Source organism: Crocodylus siamensis, chromosome 9, assembly GCF_052110815.1.
Source record: "Crocodylus siamensis isolate JL-2025a chromosome 9, ASM5211081v1, whole genome shotgun sequence".
Taxonomy (NCBI): Eukaryota; Metazoa; Chordata; order Crocodylia; family Crocodylidae; genus Crocodylus; species Crocodylus siamensis.
The window spans coordinates 1,180,894-1,205,197 of NC_143403.1; the positions used below are offsets into that span (position 1 = coordinate 1,180,894).

At 42.4% G+C, this 24,304-nt stretch overlaps 1 protein-coding gene across 5 annotated transcripts in view; it reads right to left on the reverse strand.

Annotated features, from left to right (window-relative positions):
• ZFHX3 (zinc finger homeobox 3) overlaps positions 1 to 24,304 on the reverse strand; it is an 832,685-nt gene that overhangs the window by 657,325 nt on the left and 151,056 nt on the right. The gene's annotated exons all lie outside the window — the stretch shown is intronic.

Genomic DNA, 24,304 nt, shown 5'->3' on the forward strand with positions numbered 1-24,304 from the left:
ACAAAAAATGGTGCATACTTCTAGAAATGTAGTGAAACATCAAAAGATAGCCAATTATCACACCCAATGAAGCATGTAGACTTCTCAAGGAAAAAAGTGGTAGTTAATGAAAGTTTTCTGCTAAGAGTTGTTTTAAAAAAAATGTCCTTTTCTAGGTGACGTAACCTTTCTCTGTTTTCTGGTCAGTCCAACGGTGCATGGATCATGTGCATTTGAGAAAGCTCCCGAAAAAGTGTGAAACATTTTAATAATAGTTAAGAGCTATCATATACATTAAAAAAAACCCTGTCTTCAGAATATTAAATTTACGAAAAAGGACAAACAAAATCAAACTTTTTTTCCATTTTCTAAATAAATGCTCACTTAATTTAACATTCAGTCCTAAAGGACACCTAGCAGCCCTTTCATAAACTGAACTAGTGGTTTCCCAAATTTAATATGCATGAACAGAGCATGTGAGTCCTCTTAAATCCAAGTACCAAACCCTGCCTGTTTAATAAATCTCACCAGTACTCCACTATTAGACAGGGGATTAAAACTAATCTATCAATCCCAAAACCAAGCACAGAATGGATTAAAATGCAAAATGCATGAGAGTATGAAGATGCTTAATGCTAAATAACAAACATTTCAATCACAGAAATCATTTTTATCTTCTTGTTTATGCTAAGTAGATACTATTAGACTTAATATCTGTATTAACACAAGTGGGGGGAAGAAATAGTTTTAAGGAGACCTAAATACATGAAGGCCTGGGTACTGCTTACAAGCAAAAGCTCTCGTATTGAAACCAAGGCTACCGTGGTGTTTAAAATAATTGTTTACTCTCTAAGGTCAACTCGATGGTACTTGACCTTTTTATTTTCTTTAACCCACAGCAACCACCCCATAGAGTCTTAACTAAGACAGGCAGATCAGACTGAGCAATCCAGACCTATTCTATGTAACATGATATTCAAATATTGTGATATCTCCAACACCATTGATGTCAGACATGCTATTCCCAAGGCTTGATGTTCAGTTTGGCTTCTCGGTGAACAGTAGTTTGCATCAAACAAAAACCAAAAGCAGTGGTGCCACGATTCACTGTGCCACTGCCATTTCCATTCTGTGAACGTGGAATGCTCTTCCATCCCTGTAAATCATCTCTCTCACAGGCATCTGCATCTATAAGACTAAGGACCAGACCTGAGAAGACTGACTACTCCCATACTAAGCAAAGTGATGTAGTTAGCCAAGTTAGTCTGAAGTCAAAGAGAAGGCCTCCAGGATTGGGGCTTGCATGTAGGATGCCTGCCCTGGATCTGGGAGTATCTGAAGCCTTAGGTCAGTGGCGATGCATAAGGGGTGCACGGGGGTGCCCCCCCTCCAAGAGCTGGCCAGGGAGTGGATTGCTGTGGCGCTCCCGGTCAGCAGAATCGGCCATGGGCCCTAAGGCGGCACCACTCGCCCATGCCCCAGGCTGATGAGTCTAAGAGGTAGGATACTTGCTGGTAGTAGTGCCACACAGATATAGAAGGCAGCATCTCAGACTTCTGGCTAAGATCCAATGCATTTTTGGCACCAAGGGGAGGGTGTCAGGGCTGGCTCTGGCCCTCCCAGTGGCAGCCTGGTATTGCAGTACCTCCGGGTCCTGGGCTAATTCCCTGTGAAGGAAGCACCAGACTGTTTTTTTGGGTTTTTTTAAGGGCCACACATGTTTGCCTAATATGGGGCATGTACGTTACAGTCAAGTTCCATGTTGGCTGCATTTAATCAGCTTCATAGTTGGTTTCCATTACTGAGCACATGCTGTTTTTAGCAGCCATCCAAAGACAGACAATATGTCTAATGTGGTTTCCCTGTACGCAGATATAAGAGGAGGGGCTCCCCCCCAGTACTGATTGGGGAGAAAAAACCCTTCTCTTGTATTTGAGTAAATATGGTACTTCTCCTTCAATGCCTTATTGTGAAAGGAGGTGAGCGCACTAATTAACTTCAATGGGAAACGAGAACGCTCAGTGCTGCAGAATTGGGCCCCCAGGCTTGGACATCTGAGAAAAGACTCCCTTTAGTGTCAAATCATGTGATTATTTCCTGATATGAAACAATATATATTAGGTTGAGATCACCATCATACCAATTTCACTAGCAAACATAACAGGTTTTAAACAGATGCCCACAGACATGAAAGTTGGTTCATTCACCCTGTGGTATTATCACTAGTAGAACATACAATAAAGGCTTTTGAAAGCAAAGGTACGTTTGTATGTGAGGAAGGCTAATGTCACAAGATCACCTGCTAACTAGCTCCCAGAGGAAAAAATTTGGGAGCGGTTAAAACTGGCTGGTGTGGTTTTTTTAATCTTTTTTTTTTTTTTTTTTAAGATTGTTTTTGTTTTGATCTGAGACTTTTTGGTACAGCAAATTGTTCCAGCTGAAAAATACAGTAAAAGTGCACAACTCTAGTTTACCTTCACCTTACAGTGGATAGAAATCTTTTTGATTTCATACATCATCCTTACCAGTTACTGGAGTGTTTCCACAAAGTCAGTGCACATCCTTAACGGAAAGCATTAAATAAAGATAGAAGCATTCGGCGTTTTGTGGGCTGAGATAGTTAAAGCTACAAATTTCTACTATTCTAATCTTCTAAATGTAAAAGAAGTCAAAAATTGGGAAACATAACATAATCATCACAGCAGTTTGATAGCTTCTACACCCAGTGAACACATTTAAATTTTATTTCATAATAAAAATCAAAAACAGCACAAGACAGCAAAACATATCCTCCTATCTATTAAAAAGAGTAATATACTTTTGCTGTTGAAAATTGTCTTGCATATTTGACTATAGTTTAATTTTTATTTCACTGTAAACATACCAACTGTAACAAGAAGAAAGTTATGTACTGGCATCATCTAAATGCAAAGCAAAAGCATCAAGTAGGCCTGTATCTATGCCAGCCCACAAAGCTGATGACCCCCCATGCCCACCACCCCCTTCCCTTTACAAACAAATCTAGTGGCTTGTACACAAGTGTGCCTCATGTTGAAAATATGCCTCATATGTACCCCTGCTAGCTTGCTTTGGTTGTTGGCCATGGTGGTCATAGGGAACCTGACTGAAGAAGAAGGATGACAATGACAGCACTCGGAAACTTCCTTCCCCCTCCCTCCGCACATGTCTCAGACACTCGTGGGAGCTCGGAGCCCGAGTCTCAGCTACTCTCATTGTCACCAGGCTGGCTTCCTTGTCCTCGAATGAGCTTCTGGCCCATGGTTGCGTGACCTCTGGTCCTCTTACAAACCTCAAAGCTCATCTCTGGCCCCATCATTTACCTCCATCTCCTGCAGGCTCTGACCAGTGCTAAATGTAACCTGCAGAGCTGACCAGTGCAGATGCTGGGCCCACACTACATCTGGTGACCTTCTGCTGTTTGCTGAAAACCCCACTGGTCTTACTACACACACATTTGATTTTGAGTCTCATCTCTCCCAAAAAGCCCCGCCAAAGGTTCGGTTTCATTCTTTTTCAGGCACTGCCATCCTGAAACAGCTAGCGGCTTCCTGAGGCTCACCACCAAAGCCGTTAGGCATGCAGTAGCTGATATCAATATTGCCATAAGAACAGCTATTTCTTGCTAAGTGCTTCACTGCACAGAGGTAACGAAGAGAAGCTTGAGAGATTGCAGAGGAGAGCCACGCGCATGATCAGAGGTCAGGAAAACAGTTCTTACGATGACAGGCTGAGAGCCACAGGACTCTTTATCCTGGAAAAGCGCAGGCTCAGGGGTGATCTGATGGCCACCTACAAGTTTATCGGGTGACCACCAGGATCTGGGGGAACGTCTGTTCACCAGAGCGCCCCAAGGGATGACGAGGTCGAACGGTCACAAACTCCTGCAAGACCGTTTCAGGCTGGACGTAAGGAAGAATTTCTTTACTGTCCGAGCCCCCAAGGTCTGGAACAGTCTGCCAGTGGAGGTGGTTCAAGCACCTACACTGAACACCTTCAAGAGTAAATTGGATGCTTATCTTGCTGGGATCCTATGACCCCAGCTGACTTCCTGCCCTTTGGGCGGGGGGCTGGACTCGATGATCTCCCGAGGTCCCTTCCAGCCCTAATGTCTATGAAATCTATGAAATCATAAATAGGGACCTACTTAATTCGCGGCCAGACAAAGAAATTTGCTCAGCGCTGTTGCTGCATGAAGAGCCTATTTTGTGGATGTTTCCTGGCAGCCCCGCCCCTCACCGCTGATTGGCAGAGTGGCCCTGGAGGGGAGGAAGGACAAGGGGGTGGCTGCCCTCTTGCCTACTGGCTGCCCTTCGTGAAGTCCCGCCCCTCAGCACCAATTGGCGGAGAGGCCCCAGGGGAGGAGAACAGAAGAGGGGTTGGCCGCCATCTCAGGTGCCGGCCCCCTTTGTGCCACCCCGGCAGCCGGCACCTTCCCCTCCTGAGCAGGCTGCAAGGTAACGAGGATCTCTCACTCCCACTGGGAAGCCAGCATCTTATTATTAAGAGGGGGGTTTAAGGTTGATTTCATAGACAATTGCGGATTTTGTGGTTTCCACAAAATTGCAAATAAAGTCAGTTCCTAACGATAAACACCTGGGACATAGTGTTAAAATGCCACTTAGTGAAGGAACACTTCCTCCGATGATAAAGTCAGAAGAGCAAAGAGCAGGGTTGGACACCACACACCGAGGAAGCCAAAGCTCACAAGGCTGAGATGCACAGTGAGAAGGAAGAGCAACACGATCACTTTAGAGTGCTTGGAGAGTCCCGTCTCCTCCCCAGTCTCTTCCTTCTTTCCACCTTCCGCTTACCAGAGGAAATGGAGACAACACATACTATAGCTTTACATCAACCACAATTATCCTAAATTTCCATTTAGTTTTCTGCAAGTTAATTGGTAGTGGTCACCTTACAATATACTACATTCCCCCACCCCCCTTTCAATAACATAACATTCTGTAGCAGAAATTTCCAGCTGAACGGCTGTCAAATGTAAACCCAAATGAACTGTGGTTTGATACGCCAGTCTGCAACTCAGCTGTTGATGCAGAGTACGTATCTTCCTGCCCCCACTGGATGTAGAGTAAGTTCTTGGGACGAAAAGGAAGATCTCCTGCAAGAATGAAGGGAAATGGCTGCAGCACCAGTGGGTCATCTTCTCTCCCCTTAGTTCTCATCTTTCTTATGCTCACAAAGTGTTTTCCTTACATTACTGCAGTTCTCTTAATGCCAGTAAGACCGACCATCACGAAGCCAAGTGGACACACTGGAGTAGTTCTGTTTTGGAACCAAATACCTGAGCTACATGTCTTAGGCACCCTGTCATTTGGGTATTTTTTTAGTTGTCACATATTGCAAAGGGGTTATTTCAATACCTACAGTGCCAGCCTTCAGCTGTAACTGCACTTAGAACAAAGGGGAGTTAATGTAACCCTGCAAGGTTGTTCAGAGGATCAGAGAGGGGAGAAGTGTGGAGAGGTTTATAAGATTAATTCTTATCTCTCTGGGCAGTGGGTCAAGTCAGAACCGTCACTCAACCAACCCTATGGATAATCTCCCTTTATTACTTTCAATCAAACTAAGTGTCTCCAATCTGCACTACAGTTACCAATTTATTGAAAGAAATTATTTGTAGAGCTTGATTATATAATAAATTCAATATACCAAAATCTGGATAAACAACCCTGAAGTTTTTACATATCTCATTGCATAAAACAGCTTCTCCAGCCCAGCTGCATTAGCACCAGACAGCTGTTCAGCTGAGCAAAAATTCAAAGAAGGAGGTGGACGTCATGCCTTGCTCAGCGCCTTACTGAAATAAGGGAAACAGAATTCTGATTAGAGCTAGATGAAGTATCAGATCTAAAATGTCGCTGTTTGTGAATATTTAACAAGGAATTGCTCTGTTTTGTGAAAAATAGAATTTCTAGCATTTTCTAGTAATGCAATTCTAGCGCAGTCACTGGACACAACATAAAGCTGCCTGGATTGTGGAAATCATTCTCCTCCAGTGATGGATAATATGGCATGAGATTTTGCTTGCTTTGATTAATTTCTGAATATTGCAGAGAAACTGCATAATCCCTACGATAGCACAGAAAAGAAGGAAGAAATGATGAGCTATGATAAATGCGTGTAGTAAGGGAGCAGTCTGTTTCATCTATTATAGAAAGCCCCCAAACTGATATCATTCTGGTAAGCATTAGCCAAAATAAGGGGCAACACTAGAATGTATTTTGCCCTAACAGTGGTATTTGAAAGATAAGAGTACGGGCAGCAGAAAACAAACACTGCTAAACATTGCCGTGACCATGATTGGAAATAGTACAGAAATAGAAAATGCACAGTTCCTTTTTTCAATCCACAACAGCCATTATTTATACAAGTACTGAATATGGAAAAGGCTCTGACAAATTTACAGTGGTGTTTGGATGGATGAGGATGACGAATGATGGATGAGGGAGACAGAGGATTCCCTTATTAAAGCATCAAATCCATCCCTAAATACCAAATAGACATCTTCTCCTCGACTGCTCTATCTCATACTCCAAACTACACAAGCCAACTACATTAAATGTTACTCCTTAATAGAAATCAGAAGATTTTTTTCCCCCCAGGAAATATTGTTCATTTGTACCGTGTAGCTGAGCACCTTTCATTCTGTGAATATTATCTATTTGAAATAAGCATCTGTAAAACAAAAGACAAATGGGACAACACAAATACAGATACAAATTAATTTCACTACAAATTAGATAATAGCTATAATTACAAAATTGTTCAGTTTGAAAATCTGATAAAATCATTCCCAGTGTTATACTCCATGGCACATTTTCTCAGGACCCCTCTAGATAGAGCTACAGCGATAAAAGAAAATTCACTGTTCTAGTGTATATTATACTGTGCTTCTGATCAAAATAGCCATACACAACCGTGTTGAAAGCACTACAGCTCCCACTAGTGGAAAAATCTATTTCGCCACGAGACTCGTGCATTCAGCATTAGCCAGGCCAGCCTTAAAAGACTTTCATGCTGTAGTAAATTTAGAAGGACACGTTTCTTCCTGAGGTTATTTCACTTGGATAGCGAGTTTCTGTAATGCGTTTGCCCGCAGCTTAGAACATTTGTGTTCTTCTTTTCCTTCCACTTGATCCTGTGATAAACACACAGCAGTGTGTGAACGTGAGAACGCACGTGATGTCACGCAGCCGGTTTACGGCTCCACTGCAAGCTGAAACGGGGAAAGAACAGCGGTTGACAGAGAACCGGCCTTAGTGAAACAGTCGAGGTCTTCAGCAACTGGGACTGAGAACAAAGAGGAGAATACGAAAGCAAACAGCAAGTGAATTACCATTTGAAGTCTAATGCAACTCCAAGTTTCTTCTAGTAAAAACGCTCCCCTATTCTGCCCAGCTAAAGATACTCAAATTAGCGAAGAAGCACAAAACAAGCCAAAATCCCCTTGGCCATTTAGAAGACATCAGGACAACACTCTGTTGTGTCCTTGGTGCCTTTGGGACAAGTCCCCTAAGAATCTGCAGAAAAAAGGGGCAGGAAGCTAGCAGCTAACTATGCGCCCCCCCCCCACCCCCCAAACCCACCCCTCTGCAGAAGGGAGCACTGTCATGAAGCCTTCCTGCAGGGAGAGGATCTGGATAGAGCAGGGAGACAGACATCTAAAACTGTGTGAATCCACCAGCAAAAACCACTTCCTGGGGAAAGGGCAGCATTTGGCAGAATGACACAATGGCTGCTGCAGCCACAGGAGTGAAGAGGAAGAAATTTCATCTAGTGCACCTCACCGATCACTCACCTGGGGATGCATGCTGTGTCCAGATTTAGCGCGGCCTTAGATGTAATGCTATAGGAATCCCTTTTATAGTTCAGCATTGCAAGTATGATTAGGATCCTAAGATGTTACACAAATCCACACTTACAATTCCTTTACTAGGTAACCTGATCAGAGGCACCACTTGGGTTACAAGGCTAATTGCAATTTTAAAAAAAAACTGCACCAGAGCAGAAGATCCTAATAAAGCTTCAGCTGAGTTTAAACCTGCCAGATATTTCTAATCCAAGACAAACTGAGAGCTAAGATGTTTTGGCTTGAAAACCATTCAGAAAGAACTACATATGCAGCTCTGGCACAAAATGTCAAAAAAACCCTCCTACAATGCAGCAGGACTGTTAAAGACAGCAACAAGAAGGCCCAGCTCAGCAGCATGGTTTAATTCCAGAAAATGAGTGGAAAATAATCACAAATTCTGGAGAGAAAGTTTTGCTGTTCAGCTGCAGTTCTGAAGATGAGTTAATTTAGTTTCAAATTGTGCTGTCTTTGAAAACAATGTTATACATATTTTCCAAATCATATTTTCCTTCGCTACAGAAAAACCTTTCTGCCGTGCTCCTGTTTCAAATGAATCACAGGAAGGTAACATATTACTGCAGAGCAAACTGACAAAATAGGCTGCATCAAAAGAATCAAGTACCAAGAGACTGAGAGCTTGCCTCACACCTTCCTAGCTTACCTCTCAGAAGCTTATCTAGGAAAGTTTCTACATTTTAAAATGCACTTTCTAGAAAGCAACAAACTGCAGATTTTAAGATGAATGCACATTTTCTGTGGAAGAAGGGATGAACCCAGATTCTCAATGAGGTCCTGATTCTCCTAATACAGGTATTGTCTCGCCCTAAACGGTATGTACGTTAGCAAGTTTGAAGTACATATCTATTATTATCAAACCTGAAAGAGAAAACAATCCCCTTTCTTGAGCATAAATGCCTAGCCCTTTCCTTTCAAATTGCAAACGTGAGGCAACAAGACAAGATGCACATGCCCCCTGATGCAATAAAAGAACCAAATAAACTCAAGCAAACAAAGAGCAATCCTGACAAGGGGTCTCAAAGGCTCTCCAGAGAGATCTGTGCAGCTTTTAAGGAAACAGAGAAAACAATTGACTTCCCTAGTAAAGAGCATTAATGATGATGACTATGTACTGTCTATGGCAGCTAAATCTCAGAGCAAGTCGAAGCAGCTTGGCATCACTTCTCCATCTCCTTTCATAGCTTCACTCTTGCTGCAGAGCACACCCCATTCTAATTTTTTTAATCAGGTTGTCGTTGGCAACTTGTTGAACGGTGCAAACCCACCTCACTGGGAACAAGAATGGGAAGACAGGACCACGGGCATGATAAACGGTGATTGATACACCAGCTTTCCTACCTCATACAAAACATAAAATGTTATTTATTCCCAGAAGCTGCAGTTGTGGATGAAACAGAAAGCATGTATTGTTTTTCCTCTCCTCTTCCCTTTTTTTAATTATCTTTTGCATAAGGCTTTCCTTAAGCTGCAGAGCTAACATTAACAGCGGTATGCATTGTAGAAAATTTCTAACCACATTCACTCTTTCCCAGAGGAATCTATGTACTTTTTAATATTAAATGTGTAACAGAAAGCCATTTCTGGGTTGTACAAGAGGAGAACACAGTGCAGTGTTATCCAGTGCTCAACCAAGTAGCTCCTATTGTGCAGAATCCTAAACAAGAAACCAACTTGTGTTGTGAATAGGGTCTGCCTGGCCGTTGCTGCTTTGCTGTTTTTCAATGTCTTTTGAAAGATAATGCCAAACAGTATGCGTGTGCATTTAAAAAACCTGCACACCCCCAAACCATTCAGGATCCAGAACAATGTCAGAAGGCCAACCTGACAGCAGTAGGAGGGGGAAACACTGTTGTGGGATGATAAATCTATCCATGCTTCGCCGTTCAATCTCATTCATACAACATGTAGTTCTTGATTTAAAATATTGGCTAATTGCTTAACTTTCCTTCCACTTCAAACTTATTCGTAAAGTGTCCAATTATCTTTCATGGCCTAGGATTATTGATCATCTGGAACCCAATTCACCAAAGCACTTCATCACATGCCTGATTTTAGGGATGAGTAATCCCACTGATTTCAGTGACAGATGCCCAATTCTCTCTCAAGACTCCCCACCGTGCTGTATGAAAAAAAAGGAGCAAGATGTGAAATCTAGCTCAAGGAGTAGTCAAGCTGGAGTCCTCTTCCCGAAAACACATTCACATGTCACTTCACTCACATGACTAGTCCCCTTGAAGTCAAACAGAACTAGTCATGTATGTAAATGTCCCCTTTATCATTTTAATATATTATTTAATCCTAGTTCATTATTAAGGCATAATGACAGCATTTTAATGGCATGACTTAAGTGTTTGTGGACCTTGCAGCAAAAATGAATTTTAAAAAGGAAAGCGAGTGAAGAGAAGTTAGCCAGCCACAACACAGGGATGCAGAAGAAGTACCGAACCTAGGGGAAGTACAAAAGGAGGTAAAATGTGAATGGCAGGAAGAGATGAAGAAAGATCTGAAATGATGTTCTTTGAATATTCATTGGCAGAGCCACAGAGATGTTTTTTGAGAGCTGACTCCCAAAACAGGTCCTATTCTCCCAACTCGGGGGATGGTCACCACTCCAGAGGTAGGCAAAGGAAGAGATTCAAGGACACCTTGAAGGCCAAGGTGTACTGAAGACATGTGATGTTACCACAAATACCTGGGAATTCAAGCACTGAATCATCCCCAGTGGTGGTGTGACATACGACACAACATCAATCATTTTGAGTAAACCAGCCTCACCACAGAGCAGGGGTTGGCAATGTTTTTAGGCAGAGTGCCAAAAACACCCGCAACCTCGACTTGTTGGCTGTTGGTATGCCAGGGACGGATGGCAGGGGAGCCGCAAAGGGCCCAATGCTTGTGGCAGTGCGGCCCCGGCACCTTCCTTGCCATGTGCTCCAAGGCACGCATGCCAAGCAAAATGCCTTTGCATGACATGCTCTGGCACCCGTGTCAGGGGTTGCCTACCCCTGCTACAGAGGTAGATGGATGAGAGAGACAAAGGGGAAAAGCCATGACTCAGCGTCACTAGGGTCTATCCCCCCTGCCCAGAACTTTTTATCATGTCTGCAGTCCAACATGCAGATCTTGAATCAGCTTCCTCAGTTGTCCATGGACTTCCCTATTTACTGGAAGACTGTCATCCTTGTATCAAGGGACTGCCGACAAACTGTAAGAAATGAAGACAGCAATATAGCGGGGCTGATAATGTATGGAACAAAGTGAGAACCCTGAACTTCACAATGCAAGAGAAAACAGGTGGAGAGATTTCAAAGATGAAAGGGACCTGACGTGAGCAACAGGTGAGGAAAAGGACCGTAGTTGCTGTATTTTGAATAAACTGGAAGGATACGAGTTGAGAAGATACAGGAGATAATGTTAAGCATGTCATCAAGTCATATCTGTAAAACAAGCTTATCAGAGTAGGCATATCCCAAACTACAATTTCACTATGTCTCTTGGAGGAGAAAATCCTGCTCAGTCTTCCCCCTCTCATTAAAAGCAGAGAACTGGAAGACAGTAAATAATGCGCCTACATTTAAAAAACACTGTAGGGGTGATGCTTGTCATTGCAGACCAGTAACCATTACATCCATAACAGATTTGTTGGTTAATATGAAAATTAAGATTAAATTTTAAACACCTGGTAGACCATAAGATAATACTGTATATCAATATGGCTTCTCAAAAGGAAAAAGCCTGTGTGATAACATGTTAAAAAGATTCTAAAATATTAAGGTTGTGGATAAAGAACTGGTTGACATGTACAGATATTTCAAAGGACTTGGACATGGTCCCTTGCAACTGACTGCTGAAGAAGTCAAATACCATTAGAAATAAGATACTGCACTAGATAGCCCATGGGTCTGGTCCAGTGTGGATGCTTGTGTTCCCACCATCCCTTGAGCTCACAGGCAAGAAATATAAAAGCTGCTTTGCAGGGCCAATCCCTTTCCAGGTTTTGATAAGTGTTAAAATGATTCAAAAAGTGGTGGTTAAATTAGCACAGTACTGAATATGAATCATGAGAAAGCTGCACGTACAATGGGCCTAATTTTCATACCACTCCTCCATTTTTGTACATACAATTAAATCTGCCCACAAGTAATTGTGTCACAACTGAAAGACAGCAGAAATGCTAGCATTTAAATGCCTGCTCATCTCATCTGCTCGTGAAAGCCAGACCTTTCAATGCTGGCACTGGTATCCACCCCTTGTTTGGCCAGGTGTGCTAAAAGCCACACAAGTCAGCACAGGTATGAAAGGGTACCTGGTCCTTCAGGCTGGGAAACCCCAGGTGGTTGGGTGTGTTGCCAGACGCATTGCTCCCCAGTCTGCTCTTAGCTGTGAAAGCTGGCCTGCCTCCCCGTACCTGCCCACCTGACAGGCCTCAAGGCCTGAGCCAACCTTTGCCTAGTGCCTACAATGAACTGCGTGGCATTAAACACATCCCTGCCCTTCGCAGCACCCAGCACCAGACACACATGAGAACGGGGTTTGGTACACAGATCATGGCCTCACCTTGTCTTCTCCCTCCACATGGTGCCCACTTGCTCCACACCTCACCACTGGGACTGTGCCCCGCTCAGGGCTGGGGGCCAGTGCCGAGGTTTCCACCACGCTCCACTCAGCCAGCCAGGCTGAAAGCACGAAGCCAGCAGGCTCCTGGACTCCCCTCTGCCCACTGCTGAGAGCCACAGCCCTTGCAGCTGCCCTGGGACTGCCTGGGCCTCCCTCAGCCTGCCGGCCCTGCATGCTCTTGACCATTTCCAGCATGTGACTTTCCTGTTAGAGCTGCTTAAAAGAGACATCCTGCCCCTGGGGCAGGGGGCTGGACTCGATGATCTCGCGAGGTCCCTTCCAGCCCCAAATGTCTATGAAATCCATGAAAAATGCTTTCTTTCATGTTTGCTATGGAAAATAAATGAATGGACAAAACATTTCCATTTTCAACAACAGTTTTCTTCAGTATCTTTAATGCTGTTATAAAGATACCATTGCTGGTCTCCAGTTTCTGTAAATTTTGGATATTTTCATTACAAACTCAAAGAACTGAAGGAAAGACTAAATTTTGTGGAAATTTCCATTTAATCATCAAGCCATTTTTCACTGAAAAAAATCCAATTAAACTCTTCAAGCCAGCTGTTTCTTGACCTAATTAAGCATGTGGTTATTTTACTCTACCAGTGAAAACCATAGCAAAATTCTGCTGACCTGCAGTGGCAGGATCAGTTTCAAATGTCTTTACCCAGGTCACTGCATGCAAGTCCAAAGCCTTGCCAACAGGAACTCATTCTCCCTTATCCCAGGTCAACGGCTAAAATTATAGCAATTATGTTCAGAGCTTTCTCTTCCTCTTTTTCATTGGTCTCCCAATTAAAAAGATGTGCATCAGGTCACTGAAGCTCTGTGGTTCGGTTTCCCATGTGTAAAACGAGGATAATGGTACTTAACTACTTTACAGGTTTCACGGGACACAAAAGTACTCTAAGAGCCAGGGAATCTGTCCACAGGAAAATTACTCCCAGATGTTGATGTTTATAAAAACAGTAAATACAAACTCCTTGGTTTTACAGTAACACCACTACACCCCTAAATCTAAATAAAACCATCCTTTTCTTTAGTATTGGGCATTTCAGCTTCCTAAGTACTTCTCTGACACTGGACCTTTGTTCCTAGTAAGCAAGGAAACAAACACGAATGTTAATCCACAATTTTAAAAAGTACCTTCCTGTCCTAAGTCATTCATGGTTTCATTCTCCCAGGAAAGATATAACTTACCCGGATCTCAATAAGGGAGATAAATGTATTATTCGATTTGTCACAGTTGCTTCTTGATTGCTTCTTGATACCTGTCCATACATTTTATATGTTCTGGTTTACCTGCAGTATGTCTGTAAAGATGAAGTACTAGTAATAAATATATGCAACAGCAGGGAGTCGGGTGATGCATGGCTGAACGAAAAATGATGAACCCTAATCCAAACATCAGCTTGGAAGGAAAAAAAACACACCACCTGTAGCTGGCTTTTGATTTGTTTGTTTTTGCTTTGGTTGCAAAGTGCTCTTGGCCCACAAAATGAACCCCGCAAAAATAAATATATAAATAATGCTAGGAATGATATAAAACCTATTTCCATCCATTTCCTGATAGTCTGCTGTTGTATCTTTGCATGGAAGTCAATAAAATCCCATGCAGCATGTGTTTTCCACTGGATGCAATTTTTACAGAATAGCTATAGGTAAATTATTAGTTGGGTAAAGCTGCATTTGTTTTGGAAGGCCTGATTTAGGAAAGGCAGGAGATACAGAAAGAATAGGTGGTGAGCGCACCAAGCTCTTCTTTTATTGCTACACCTTGTGGATACATTTTAAAATGACATTTTTACCTTATTATTTTATATTTTAGGTCTTCTAGTGAATCACATTTTATCTCCCTTGGGTTGTCTGTTTTGATATCTGTTTATTTATCCACTTGGGTACCCGAGTGGATGTGCTAGAAAATCTTTCTGTGGTATATTTAACAAAAGACAGTGCAGAGGAAACTACAATTCAAAGACTTCTCTCATCCCATGTTTCTGGAAATCAAAATGCATTTCTAACCTATCCAGTCTCTTAGAGCCTGCAACACAATATTAATCATGAAGCAAAATAGACTGTCTTTAGTAAAACTCAGTGTTTAAAATGCTGTTCATGAGATATGCCCCCAAATAATGAAAAACCCCTATGACAACACAGTGGCTTAGGAGCTGCCCCAGTGGCACAGATCAGTGATCCACCCAGTCCATAGCTTCAACACTGGAAGGCAGAGCGCAAGTACCAGGCTCTGCACCTACAGGGGCCGGGGCCAGCGATGCAGGGGCATGTGGGGTCGGTGCGCGGGTCTCCCAGCCCTCCTTCCACTACTGGCAGGAGCACCAGGTGCTTCCGAGGAAGCCTGAGGAGACACCTCAATGAACAATTGCAGAATAACCTGCTCACTTTGGTAGGTTTAGCCTGACACCGAAAAATAAAGGTATTCCAACATAGCACAAACAGTGAATGTTTTCCTTCTTTATAAGTGGTGAATCATTTTTTGAATCTTATTAAGTTTCTGCCTCAGTCATCTCACATGGCAATGAGTTCCACAGTTAATCATGCAAAAATTTCACCTACTGCCAAGGTTTAAGTTTGCTTGCTTTCATTTCCTTTTAATGGTCCCTTGCTCTCATGAAAAACAAAAACAAAAAGAGCTACCAGTGTTCCTTTTCTTTACTTTTTACTATATTGTGTAGCTTTTTTAATTTGGGAGTCCCAATCATTTCGGTCTTAAAACGGAAATCTTTTTAGGGTTTTAATTTTTTTTGTTACTATTATATGAACTCCTATTTCTGCCTTGTCCTTTTTGCGATGGGTTGATCAAAATGGAAAAATGCATTCCAACTGAAGGCAAGCCATTTATTTTTATGATGGCATTGTAATATTTTCAGTATTGTTATTATCATGTGATTAATGTAGCACATACGGGCCCTAGTCATGGATCAGGGCACCACTGGTCTAGGGGGTGTGCAAGCACTGAATAAGAACATGGCTCCATTTCCTACACATCCTAAATTTCATATCCTGTGTCTTACGCACCCTAACAACAGGCAGCACACAACAATATGCTATAAGCACATAAGGCCCAAGAGGTCAGCAAGCAAATTTTACACTATATACTTATATGGGAAGATGGCTGGGCTGTGTAACACTTTTCATTAAGAAAAATACCTTCCAACACTTTTCATTTAGAAAAATACCTTCCAACCCTTTCTGAGAAACTCATGCCTGCCTTGTTTGCACCAGGCCTTTGAAACTCAGCAGGGAGAAAGCCCTAGGGTCAGAGAAGTTTGTTCCATGAAATTCTGTCCAGGTTCGACTAAGAAAAACTTGAAACTTGTGTTTGCCTGCTGTCATTCATGTTGCCACTCCTATGCTCTGAATTCAGCTGAAGTCTGGTGGAATTATTAGGTCATGATTCTGTAATTTAATACTGTATCCCATAATGCATATGGAAAAAGAGGTAAGGTTGCATGGGCAACCTACCTTGTGGCATTTCCTATTTTGAGTGCTTTACATTGCAACCTTAATATTATTCTTTTAACTCAAAGTATAGTTTAACTTAAAAAAAGACTCTTAAGTTACAAATTAAGCCTAAACAAGCACTGCCTAAAGGACGTTTCCTCCTAGCAACAGAAAGTGAAAAAAGCGTGGCCAACTGAAATACCATGATCCAGATAAACTTCAAGCTCCCAACTTCAGAAATAAGTTCTGCAGTGCTAAGAGTCTGAAATTACTATTTGTCCCTAAAGGATGAAGCCAGGCCTCACAATCCGACTCGGCACCCCTTTGCATGAAACCCAGCTGGACCAGCGTACAGCACAGTTCCAGCTCTGGGTATGCAAGCACACGGAGCTCATGCGAGCCCTTCCATGGTACATGGGATTGTCCAGCAGAGGCATCACTGGGCGCTTGCTTGAGTGCCCTGGGCAACAGCCATGCACGCGGCAGAATCGGTGGCTGTGCCGAGGCTGGCAGGGCAGTGACGCAGAGGCCGCCATGCATCCCCCTCCCTCCTCATTACATGACTGCTCTCCGGTCCTGCCTGAGACTTTGAAAGCCATGCTTGTAGCTTCCCAAGACCCCATCAGTTATGTCCATGGTCTCAGGACCACTCCTAAGATATGCTCACTCCAAGACTCTTGTTCAACTCCTTTGAAGACAAAGCGGTAGGAAAGCAAGGTGCTTAGCAAAGGAATTTCTTACTCAGCCATTTTAATTCTCTAGTGCCTGTGAATAATATAATCTTTGCAAAATAGTAAATGTCCTGAGATGACCCCCATCCTGACCCCCAAATCCCACATTTCTATTTCACAGCCTGAACAGTCACTCTGGCCTTCCCTCTTTCTCTGTTCAGCCAGTTGCCTTTCCCCATTGGATAAGCATTCCCATGAATGCAGCCGCTTTTTGCTATGTGCCTAGGCTGAAGGAACCAAGTCTACCCGGTATGCTGACACCCCTGGGTGGGAAATCTTTACTCCATCGGGTTGGGCCAGCAGTGGAGAAACAATCAAAGCTGAGGGCCCCAGATTGCTCTGTGAGAGCTTCTTAGCAAGGCATCATATTCGCTTAGTGGAATTGCCTTGGTCAAGGGTTGGCCAGCACATACCACAAAATGGAAACCATCATGCAAAATGGAGTTAGCCATTTGGTGCAGACATATCCCATTCTGTCACACCAACCTACAGGAAGGAGGTGGGGAGAACGTGCCACATATCCAAAATCAAAAACTTGACTTTCCAGCTGACATCGTACCACCTTATAACCAGGAGGAATGGAAACAGAGGCAGGCATTTAGGTAGAATCTGTTTTTGTGACAGCATGTGCCCAAGCACCTAGTGTCTAAAGGCCCAAAATGTCTGACAGGCATCTTTTCAAGTTTGTGCAGAAGGACCTTACTAGCTACTGTGCACCTAGCAAACTGCAAAGCACTGAATAAACTGGGACAAAACCTCAAGGTGGGAAAAGGACCCAGGAACAGTGCGAAACACTATGCAAAAGCCAAGGCAGTGAGCAGAATGGAACCATTTTGTGTGGTTTTTCAGATATCTAGGAACTTTCTTGTCCCCTTATAAATGTGCAAAGCCACACATATAGGCCACGTGGTTGAGAAAATTAGTGTTTCAAGATCAAGTGACTCCAAGTGTTGAGATGGGCACCACAGAGCAAATGCTATTTTTATTAAGGAAGTAACTAGAATGATAGTTTATGGTTAGGTATGGCCAAAGAATTAGGCTGCCTGTTGAACATGAGATGAAGTAGGTGCCAGAATATTCAGATGATTCTCCTGCCATAGTTCCTTTGGTGACTAGGATAAAGGAGGAATGGACAGCAAAGATGAAGGCAAGGACACAGTAGTAGACTGCACAAGACAATGTGTGCTTTGAAAGGAGGTTTTTCACTGGCTCTTAGTACCACGTCCAGTAAGAGTTAAAAATATATTAAAGCTAGGGATGTCCTGTCCTGATTTAAAATGAGAGCCCAAGACCCCAGGGTGAAAACCACATGCTAAGAGTATCTTTACAAGCTGAAGAATGACCTCATGGGCATATTTTGCAATCCTGAGAATAGCATGAATTTCAGCATAAGCTCCTCAAGCCTGTATCACAAATGTTAACTGTAGTAACACATTTGTGCTGGACATGCTCTATGAATACTGCTGGGAAGTTATTCTCCCCAAGTATTACTGATTTTCTATAGATGCATAAAGTACACAAAAAGGTTCCTAAATGTAGGAAAACAAGTATATAATTACATAATTAAGCAGATACACTGCAATTTTTCTTTTATGTTAGTCTTTGTATCTTTAAAAGGCAACAGGACAGAGCTGTGCTAAAAAGCAATAAAGCATGGGTAATTTAATACCAAATTACATCCATATTGAAAAGTTTACATGAAGTTGAGAGCAGACAGAGGTCAGGTTTTCAACAGGACTGTCTTTAATTGTGGCCATCAGTTTTAGCAATCCAGATCTCTGGATCAAAGACAGATATAATGTGTTTCCTCAACACTGACTAGTGAAAGCAGACAGTAAGCATGGCACTATCTTGCACCAAAAGGTCATAAAAAAAATTATCAGAAAGGGAATGTGTTCAACCCACACATTCATGTAACATACTGTATATTTTTAACAGTTACATTTTTCTAGCCGCTTTTCCAGCAGGCAAGAATGTAAGTTAAAATTTTACTCAAGCTTTTCAGATGCAAAGTATTTTTCTTGTCTTCTAATACATGTGCAATCTTTGTGTAGATCTTTATTAATTTTTCCAGTTGCTTTCAATCATACTCCTCAGCTCCATGAAACAATCCCTTCTTCCTTAGGGAAGAGGAGATGTGAGCTAAGACACCACTCTCTTTCCTTTTTTCTTTTTTTTAAATCAAATGAGGAGTAAATTATCAGCAAATCAGATAGAAACAAGTTTCCTAGATCTGCAGATCCATTCCACAAATGAAGCAATTTCATCTCTGCCGGCTCTAGGGGGGGTGGGATTTTAAGTGGCCAAGGGGGACCAGAATGGGGATGCTAGCAGGCGAAGCATCACAACATTTGCATGCACAGACCACTCAAATCTGCACCAGGAGACTACTTGTGAGAATCCATCTTTTTTCACTTAACAAGATACAAAATATAAAACACATTTGCCTCTTATTAAACCTCTCCTGTAAGTGGTTCCAGGTCCACCATTTTTAGAGAGGGAGAGGGGAGCCTGGATGCCCTCTCGGGAATTTCACTGGAGTGAGTAGAGATGAGGTACAGGCTGGGAGCCTTTATTGCTTTAATTTTTTTTTTTCCCCCTAAAAGCACAGAAGGAATAACATTTTAAATCATTAGTATTTACTTTAAGTAGCACTTTCTTCAACTAAGCCACCCCTCCCAGCCCTTACCCCCATAACATGGCTCCCCGTTCTTCCACCCTGGAACGGCCCTGCTGGAATTTCACTCCAGTGCCTGAACCGGGAAGGGGCTTTTTTAAATTCTAGCATCCAGATAGAGGTGGCTGCGGAAGAAACTGCAATCATGTTTTCCTTAAAACACACAGAGAATAGGGCCCTTGTATTTATTGGCACCTAAACCTGAAAAACAGCTAAAGCCTCTTGAAATTGCTTCACTTCTGTAGCAGTAATTTGTTTTGCTACAAGACAGGAATTTCTGTTAAAAACAGGCTTCTTAGCATTTCCACTCAAATCACAGACAGAGTTCTGCGTCACACATTTGGTGGCATTTTCCAGAGTTCTGTGCTTTTGAATGATCAGATACAATACTAAAATTTATTCTAAAAAAGAGACTAACAATAACTGCTTAAATCTATACTGCAGACAAAAAGATTAAGAAAGGAGAGCTAAGGAAAAAAATAAGTCATGGACTCTGCAGGTTCACGCATTTTGTAAAATATATCACTTTAAAAAATGCTTATACCACATTCAGAAAGAAGAAAGGAGTTGGGGGCAATTTTACAAGAAAATAAAGTGTTAATGAGACAATCTGCAGAAATAAAAATGTGCAGTTTTCACTCCAGAGAAGGAACTGGTGCTTTCCACTTACAATCCACCAAAGCTACCGAGAATACAAGGGCTGCTGCAATTTTTCAGTTCTGTTCCTAGGCTAGAATATTTCTCACAGAACAGACCATATGTTGTTGGACAGAGAAACTTGGCATCACATTTTATCATCTCATATAGAAAGAAAGAGGGGGACACAAAAAAGCCTTTTAAAAAAAAGTAACAGCCAGATGAAACAAAGGATGGATAGAAAATGGGGCCTTCAATGGACAAAAATAATGCATTTCTTACGATCAAGTTTGGACAAAAGAAAAAAAGTGTCTTTAATAAATACCTGTCATAATCTCCCAAATCAGCTGGATACACATTTTTTCCATGTAAATTTTATATCAACCAATCCTTTATTTCATATAATAGGTACAACTGGAAAAGTCTTCTAGAGCAGCCACACAGGAAGTCAGATGTAGAGATAAAAGCTATTTCGATGCTGCTCAAAAGCCAAAAGGAAAACTTTAATGGGATTCACATAGCTTAATTCAGCAAGTTCATCCCCACAAGAAGGCTTTGCTTGTGGAGGACCCATGAATACCCTGGCTGACAAAAGACTGGCTAAGGATACATCCCACCCAGGACTGCCACCACCTCCCAGTGCCTACTGAATCTCCAGTACCACACCTGGCTCACGCATCAGAGAAACAAATAAAAAGTAGGACCATATTGACTTGCATACCACACTTCCCTTTTCCACTCCTTTTCCAAAGTATCAGCCCTCCAAAACTGGAGTGCACGTCTTAAGCAGGGAAGGCTATTTTCTTTGCCAGAACTTCACTACGTGGGGGCATAAAAGGATAAAGAAACTTTGCTACAAAACAGCTTCCAGCTTCTCTATCCCTGCCAGAAAATAGGAGAGGGTGCAGGCCAGTCTTAACCCTTGCACAGTTGCCCTCAAATTGATGCCAGCTTCTGGCAAGTTTTATCTCATAACAAGTGTATGAGGGATACATGGAACAGGGAAGGCACCCACCACAATGGCACACAGCCTGTAGCACAGTGTCTTCATGAACAAGCCTGCTGTACGTCATGACTCTGGAAAAAATCTTTTTTTTCTATATTCTGCCTCCCAAAAGCAAAGTGTGTACCTTACTTGGGGGCATACGGTATGCAAGAAAATACAGTACATCACAGAGCATGAATCTATATTAGGGAAGGCAGTGACTCCGAGAAGGATTTAATCCACAAACTGAATGTGGATTTCCCAAAATAATAATATCTTTAAGAACATCTGGAATTATAAACAAAGGATACGGAGCAGCAATGAAGAAGTGGTATTTCCTCTGTATATAGCATTAGTAAAATCATTACTGGCATACCTTGACACCTTGTCCAGTTCTGATGTTGAGTTTTGGCATTCTCCTCTTGCAAGCACAGAGGAGGAAAGGGATCTTGGAGTCTTTATTGACTCCAAGATGAACATGAGCCACCAATGCCAGACTGCAGCCAGCAAGGCCAGCCATCCTTGTCATGCATCCAAAGGTGCATCTCAAGCCGGTCCAGAGAGGCGATACTCCCCCTCTATGCAACTTTGGTCAGGCCGCAGTTTGAGTACTGCGTCCAGTACTGGGTGCCGCACTTCACAAAGGATGTGGCCCACCTGGAGAGGGTTCAGAGGAGGGCCACCTGCTTGGTGAGAGGGCAGCAGGACGGGCCCTACAAGGAGGGACTGAGGGACCTGAACCTGTTCAGCCTCGGCAAGAAGAGGCTGAGGGGGGACCTGGTGACTGCCTACAAACTCATCAGGGGAGATCAATAGCAAACAGGAAGAGCCCTTCTCTCCCCAGCACCACCTGAGGTGACAAGGAACAATGGTAATAAGCTGATGGAGAACAGGTTTAAGTTTGAGATCAGGAGGCAATATTTTACAGTTAGGGTGGCCAAAATCTGGAACCAACTTCCCAGGGAAGTGGTCCTCACCCCTACTTCGGGCAAATTCAAGAGGAGGTTGGGTGATCACCTGTCTGGGGTCTTGTGAACCCAGCATTCATTCCTGCCTGTGGCAGGGGTCAGGTGAGATGATCTGTTCAGGTCCCTCCTGACCCTAGCTACTATGAAACTATGAAGGATATCAGAAAAGAAAAAAGCGATCAGAAATGAGGCACAAGAAAGATTCAAGCTCTATAAAAATCTACTTTACGGCGACAGACAAAAGACACTCAATCAATTTAACCTAACCAGAAGAAAGTTAAGTGGTCACAGATCATGTCCTAGAAGTACATGCACAAGAGGATTCTTGAGAGCAGAAAACATTTATTTTAGCAAAGAAAGAAAAAAAAATAATAGTGTCCATGGCTAGATAAATTCTGACTGCAATTTAGCTGCATATTTATAACAGTGAGGGCAATTATGACTGCAACAACTTACAAAACAATATGGAGGATTCTCCACTGGAAGTCTTCAAATCAAGACTAGTTATCTTTCTAAAATATGTGCTGTAGCTCACCCAAAAGACATTGTATTTGTTTAAAAAAATTACTGTGCTGTGCAGTGTGTCCCACTAAGTAACCACAGTGGCTCTTCTGAACTTTATATCTCTGAATCTCAGAACACCCTACCTCCCTTCCACAACCCACTGAACTCAATAAAATGATGCGAGTGAGGGTAACTCTGCAATTTATACACCTGTTGCAGTACAGGGAATAAATCATTACCCTAGAATGCAGTGTAATCAATAGGACCGCCAGAGAGCTTCCTCAGACCCAAGAGCAAGGAAAGGTAGAGATGCATCCGGCTCTCCCTGAAAGAGCACTATATGTGCAAGCTGAAAAGGGATAGAAGGATGAACAGGCTGCCTAGAGGCTCCCAAAGACTCAGTGCTGGACGCCTGGTTGCCAAACATCTCAGGCACAAAAGGCAGTGGTCATAGTGTGAGTGGTAGAAAAAGAGATGAGAATACAGATCTTCAAGCCCATTTTAGCTTGTGTCTCAACCAGAAGACTATGCTTTTGCTCCTTATAAAGTATCTTAAAGACAGAAGCTTCCTATTTTATTACCAGAGAAACACACCGTAAGTAGCTTCTGACCAGAAACCCTCTAATCCCAGGTATCTGGTAAAGACTCGCTTGCTTTCTGAGAGATTCCAGAGTAGGTCGGGTCCAGCGTCCTTGTAGGATTGACAAAGAGTATTTTTTAAACATTTCCTACATTAAATTTATTCTAAAGATTAGGATTAGAGAGATTATTCAGAGATGTTCTGGGTCAACGTTATATTTTTTTTGTGGATAGATGTAAATGCTCATTTGACTGTAACTATTTCCAATCCTGGAAGGCACGCTGCATTTCAGAAAGCAACAGCATAGCTGCCTGACCAGAAGGCATGCTGAAATGCACCTTTCATAAATGCCATCACTCTGACGAGTCCCAAATGCACTTGGAGCTTTAGGAAATCCATATGTAAAGCACCATTTTGACTAAAACAATCCCAAGTCCATTCCCCATATTTTCCAAGGGAAAAAGTAATAACAAATGTCCTTTGTATTAGTGTTGACAGTATAAACAGGCTTTTATCTCCATCACTATTTTGCAGAGAAATGCAACCTTCCTGCATATTAACCATATCTCAGCATTTCATGGCAGGGTTCCAAAATGCAGCCGTCATTTCCAGCTGAGATGCTGCTTCCCTACTCCAGTGGCTTAGTAATGAGGAGTCCTATTATTACTTTAGTCACCTTTTTAAACCGAGATGTAGAGGAGCCATTCTGAGAAATTGGGTGAAAATTAAAGGAAGCATCATCTTGTGGTTAAATCACAGACCTGGCAGTTCAGAGAGCTGAGCTCTCCTCCTAGCTCTGTTGCACACTCATGGTGAGACCAACACAACTCCTTCAGGACCTCGTCCTGCAACTTCCTGCATCCAGTACTTTGCTGCTAGAGTCAATCTATTCAACACACTTCATACAACATTTCAAAACTATCTTGAATGCTATTTAAGTTTAAAATATTTTAATTTTACTGTTGAGTAGTATTGTTAAGTATACAGCAAGTACATCTTTATTAGTGTAAATTTATATTAAAAACAGATTTTTTATTCAGAGGTTCACAGATTTTTGGATTAGAAAGGGCTAAAGGACATCTAGTCCAGTGGTTCTCACAGCACCCCTCTATAAATTTTTTAAATTTAGTGGCACCCCATTGAAAAACTCTGACCTAAAATTTAGCTGGTACCAGACAAGGGCAGCAAGGGCAGTACCTGACCCTATCATGCTCTGCTTTGCCTATAGTCTAACCGCTCCCTGCCCCTGAAGGGGTATG